Raw genomic sequence first — 6,272 nt, forward strand, 5'->3', positions numbered from 1 at the left:
AGCAGAATTTTGCTTGCATGTGATATTAATGATATTGTTCTATAATTTCCACATTCAGTTGGATCACCTTTCTTGGGAATAGGCATAAACATGAACCTCTTCCAGTCAGTTGGCCAGGAAGCTGTCTTCCATATTTCTTGGCATAGACGAGTGAGCACCTCCAGCACCACTGCATGTGTTTGTTGAAACATCTCAATTGATATTCCATCAATTCCTGAAGCCTTGTTTTTCGCCAGTGCCTTCAGAGCAGCTTGGACTTCTTCCTTCAGTACCATAGGTTCCTGATCATATGCCACCTCTTGAAATGGTTGAATATCAACTAATTCTTTTTGGTATAATGACTCTGTGTATTCCTTCCATCTTCTTTTGATGCTTCCTGAGTCATTTAATATTTTCCGCATGGAATCCTTCACTATTGCAACTTGAGGCTTGAATTTTTTCTTCAGTTCTTTCAGCTTGAGAAACCCCGAGCATGTTCTTCCCTTTTGGTTTTCCATCTCCAGCTCTTTGCACATGTCATTATAATACTTTACTTTGTCTTCTCGAGAGGCCCTTTGAAATCCTCTGTTCGGTTCTTTTACATCATCAGTTCTTCCTTTTGGTTTAGCTGCTCGACACTCAAGAGCAAGTTTCAGAGTCTCCTTTGACATCCATCTTGGTCTTTTCTTTCTTTCCTATCTTTTCAATGATCTCTTGCTTTCTTCAGGTATGATGTCCTTCATGTCATTCCACAACTTGTCTGGTCTTCCATCACTAGTGTTCAGTGTGTCAAATCTATTCTTGAGATGGTCTCTAAATTCAGGTGGGATATATTCAAGGTCATATTTTGGCTTTTGTGGGCCTGCTCTGATTTTCTTCAGTTTCAGCTTGAACTTGCATACGAGCAATTGATGGTCTGTTCCACAGTTGGCCCCTGGCCTTATTCTGACTGATAATATTGAGCTTTTCCATCGTCTCTTTCCACAGATGTAGTCAATTTGATTCCTGTGTGTTCCTTCTGGTGAGGTCCATGTGTATAGTTGCTGTTTATGTTGGTGAAAGAAGATATTTGCAATGAAGAAGTCGTTGGTCTTGCAAAATTCTATCATTCAATCTCCGGCATTGTTTCTATCACCAAGGCCATATTTTCCAACTACTGGTCCTTCTTCTTTGTTTCCAACTTTTGCATTCCAATTGCCAGTAATTATCAATGCATCTTCATTGCATGTTCGATCAATTTCAGACTGTAGCAGCTGATAAAAATCTTCTATTTCTTCATCTTTGGCCCTAGTGGTTCGTGCGTAAATTTGAATAATAGTCGTATTAACTGGTCTTCCTTGTAGGTGTATGGGTATTATCCTATCACTGACAGTGTTGTACTTCAGGATAGATCTTGAAACGTTCTTTTTGATGATGAATGCAACACCATTCCTCTTCAAGTTGTCATTCCCAGCATAGTAAACTATATGACTGTCCGATTCAAAATTGCCAATACCAGCCCATTTCTGCTCACTAATGCCTAGGATATCGATGTTTATGCATTCCATTTCATTTTTGACGATTTCCAATTTTCCTAGATTCATACTTCATACATTCCAGGTTCCGATTATTAATGGATGTTTGCAGCTGTTTCTTCTCATTTTGAGTCATGCCACATCAGCAAATGAAGGTCCCGAAAGCTCTACTCCATCCACATCATTAAGGTCGACTCTACTTTGAGGAGGCACCTCTTCCCCATTCTTCTTTTGAGTGCCTTCCGACCTGGGGGGCTCATCTTCCAGCACTATATCAGACAATGTTCCGCTGCTATTCATAAGGTTTTCACTGGCTAATTCTTTTCAGAAGCAGACTGCTGGGTCCTTCTTCCTCGTCTGTCTTAGTCTGGAAGCTCAGCTGAAACCTGTCCTCCGTGGGTGACCCTGCTGGTATCTGAATACCGGTGGCATAGCTTCCAGCATCATAGCAACACACAAGCCCCCACGGTACGACAAACTGACAGACACATGGGGGCCAAATAAAACTACCCTTTGCTTAATGGGTGCTACAGAAGTAAAGGCTGGCAAGCTGTCATTTGTGCTAGGCATTCTCCATCACTTTTCAGGCTTCATCTCACTGCATCTTGATGGCAGTCGTATTAAGTAATGAGATTTCTGTTTCTTGGCTGAGGCCCAGATTGCTTAAGCAGTACTACCAAGGACTCCCAGGGAAAAGATAACTGCAGCCCTGAAGCTAAAGCTTTTGGTCTTAACTACTGCTTAATTATTTAACTATTGCCTCTCAAATATCATGTTTGTAATATGTATGCCTTTTTTTATGCCATACATGTATATGCCATACGAGAGATGAGACCACAGACTTTGACATCATAGCATCCTACCCTAAGTGAGTGAGGCAACTGGAAATATGTAGAAAACACCCTACTTTATACCCCCTCAGTTGGAAAACACACCTCCCTGGTAGAGCAAATTAAAATGAGAGGAGTGGTAGATGAGATTTTAGGATTTCCATAAACGATGGTAAGTTTAAAAGGGTTGAAAACGTTGTCTTCAAGATTGAGCATGGAGGTCTAGTGTGTGGTTCTTGCTTTGTGGTAACTGTATATAGTGTGGCTAAAACTTAAAACCACTTGGTTTCCCAAATGTCATGGATTGAATTGTGTCCCCCCAAAATATGTATCAACTTGGCTAGGCCATGATTCCCAGAATTGTGTGATTGTCCACCAGTTTGTCATATGATGTGATTTTCCTATGTGTTGTAAATCTCACCTCTATGATATAAATGACACAGGATTAGAGGCAGTTATATCAATGATGCAGAACTCAGTCTACAAGATTAGGCTGCATCTTAAATCAATCTGTTTTGAGACATAAAACAGAAGCAAGCAGAGAGACCTAGGGACCTCATACCACCAAGAAACAAGAGCCAGGAGAATAGTGCATCCTTTGGACTTGGGGTCCCTGTGCTGAAAACTCCTCAACTGGGCAAGAATGATGACAAGGACCTTCCCCCAGAACCAAAAGAGAAAGCCTTCTCCTAGAGCTGGCACCCTGAAGTTGGACTTGTAGCTTCCTAAGCTGTGAGAGAATAAACTCCTCTTTGTTAAAGCCATCCACTTGTGGTATTTCTGTTATAGCAACACTAGATAACTAAGACACCAAACTTTCAAATGAGGGGCTACTAGGTCACTTCTAGCTATAAAGCCTATGGTACCTTCACACTGAGTTGCAGAGATGGTTTATGGAGAACCAGTAGTGGCCGTAGCTCTTAACCACTATGCCACCAGGTTTTCCAATAGTCACAGTAGCTACTTGTAGATGTTTGTTACTTTGGGGGCTGCACTCCATTTGAACCTCCTTTCCATGTTTGAGGATTCCACTACAGTGTAACACCAGACCCCACTAGGAAGCCCAACTGGTCACCTTTGCCTCTCCTGGTCCCAGCAGCTAGAGCAGACTTAGAGCTTAAGCTCTGCCAACCAGATACTCCCACTGGGGCATGAATCCAGAGAGCTGGCACAAAGAAACTGTGACAATTTAGAATTCATCCCACTGGCAGCAGCAGGGGCCTCCAATGTCGAGGGCCATTGGTGGTAACAGAGGTGTCCTACGCAGTCCCTTTCCGTGGAAAATATTAGTGGAGATTTGGACACCTAGCTTCCTGTCAGTTTTCCAAGCCTGCGTCACACTGATTCTGTCACTACTTGATAGCCTGTCAATAAACTCCTTTTCTGTGTAAGCAAACCAAAGATTATTTCCCAGATTATTTGCTATCCAGAACTCTGATTTGTACACTACAATTTATTGAAAAGCTAGTATGTGCCAGACATGTTAAATGAGCTATTTTTTTAATTTCCTAACACTGAAAGACAGGTATTATTAACCCCATTTTATAGGAAAGGAAATGGAAGCTCAGAAGGTTAAATAACACACCTAAGATAATGCAGTCAATAAGTGGCAAACTTCAGTTTATCTGCCCTTGCTTTTTCCACAATTCCATACTACTTCTGTTCATGCCTGGCTCTTTTTCTCTACTACCTCATACCTCCTGTGGTGGAAGACTTCTGATTACTTAATCCAGGTTTCCTGGGGTTGAATTTCCCCATCTGTTTGTTATGGGACAAATTGGCCCAAACGGTTTTCAGATTTACTGCTGTACAGCCCTCTCCCCTAGATACTTTGTGTTTTATTTAGGAAATAACCTACCTCATTTCCTGTATCATCTCCTTTTTTTTTGGAGAATTTTCATTTTCTTAGATGATGCTTAAACAACAAAACAAAATTGTACCAAAATGCTAATCTGAGTGTTTGTTGTTGATTGGTAAGTACTGTGTATTGCAGTTACAGTGTACTTAATGTGTAAGTAAACAGAATAATTTAGTTAAAAACAGCAAATACTTTCTTCCCAGAAGGGGGCAGTGTTCTCTCTTACTTGATCACATCCTACAGTTACTCCCAATAAGGCAGCAAACTCAATAAAGCCAATGTGCATTTCCAGGTATTAAGGCAGGGATTTACCATTATGCTTCAAAATGATTAAAAATACAATGACATCAGGCCGTCCATGTACCATCATCAACAAATCAACGATTACTATATATTGTTTGTTGAGCACCTAAACAGTTGTTATCCAAAACCAAAATCAAACTCATCGCCATGGAAACGTTTCCACTGTTTAGTGACCCTATAGGACCAAGTAGAACTGCCCCACAGGGTTTTCAAAGAGTGGCTGGTGAATTCCAACTGCTGACCTTTTGGTTAGCAGCTGTACCTCTCAACAACCACACCACCAGGGCTCCAGTTAGTTGTCATCCAGTGGATTCTAATTCATAGTGATCTCGTGTGTGTCGGAGTAGAACTGTGCGCCACAAGGTTTTCAGTGACTACCTAAGAAGTACAAAATATCATGCAGGACACTGAAGGCAATGCAAAAACATTATCAGCAAATTTCCCTGGTTCCAGAAAACTCACCATTTAGTTGAGGAAATCAGGCATCCATGTGAGCAGAACAGAAGTAGCAGAAAACAAACCAGCCCCAAGCTGGCCCTTCTGTTCACCACCTCCCCCGCCCTACTCCTCACCAACAACCATTAACCAAAAGACTAACTCCCTTGCCTCCTTTAAGTCTTTGCTCAAAGCTCATCTCAACGAGGGCTGCATAAAATTACAATCCACCCTGCCTCCACCCTGCATGCTCATTCTCCCTGACCAAGTTTTATTTTTTTCCACAGCAGTTATCATCTGCTAACATACTGTATAATTACTTTATTGTGTTTATTTTACAAAGTTTTTTTACTGACAGTAGGATCTAAGCTCCACAAGGGCTACGATTTCTGTTTTGCTCACTGATTTATTCCCAGAACCTATAAACAGTGCCTTGCATGTTATAACCTGTTAAACCTGTTGCTGTCGAGTTGCTTCCGACTCATAGCAACCCTATAGGACAGAGTAGAACTGCTCCATAGGGTTTCCAAGGAGCAGCTGGTGGATTTGAACTGCTGGCCGTTTCGTGAGCAGCCGTAGCTACTAACCACTGCACCACTAGGGCCCTTTGCACATTATAGGCAATCAAAAAAAAAAAAAGTTGAATGAATGAAAGTGAGTAGAAAATAAAAAAAAAAAAGATAAAAATGCTGAAGGAATTCAGCAGAGCTTCAAACAGCTTCATTCTAGTTCAAACCCCTGCTGAGAATTTGCATTTCCACCACAGATAAATGGAATCAAAATCTATGTTTTAACAAGATCCCAAATGTAGATTCTGATTCAGTATATCTGGGGTGGGAAGGCAAATTCTCAAGAGGGGTTTGAACTGGAATGAATTCATTCGAAGCCTTGGAATTTAGAGACCACAATGGGCTGTGGCCCTGAGGGAACGCTTCATGCAAGACATAATTACTTAAATTGGCTTTGAAAGGTGGGTAGGATAAAACCAGGGAGAAAGCTTGTGCCATTGGACAAATTTTCTCAACTCTCTAAATTGTTTCCTCATCTGTAAAAGAGAGATAACAATTGCAGATGTGAAAAAGAATTAGAGAAAACTTAAATAGTGTACCTGGCACATAGTAAAACCAAAAAGCCAAATTCATTGTCATCTAGTCAATTCCGCCTCCTAGTGACCCTATAGTTCAGAGTAGAACTGCCGTACATGGTTTCCAAGGAGCGGCTGGTGGATTCGAACTGCCGACCTTTAATGGTTAGCAGACATAGCTCTTACCACTGTGCCACCAGGGTTCCTAGGGCCTTAAAAATGGAAAGTAATCCCGAAGCCAACTCTTCACGCATGGGTTGGACTGGACA

Source organism: Loxodonta africana, chromosome 8, assembly GCF_030014295.1.
Source record: "Loxodonta africana isolate mLoxAfr1 chromosome 8, mLoxAfr1.hap2, whole genome shotgun sequence".
In the NCBI taxonomy this organism is placed as follows: Eukaryota; Metazoa; Chordata; class Mammalia; order Proboscidea; family Elephantidae; genus Loxodonta; species Loxodonta africana.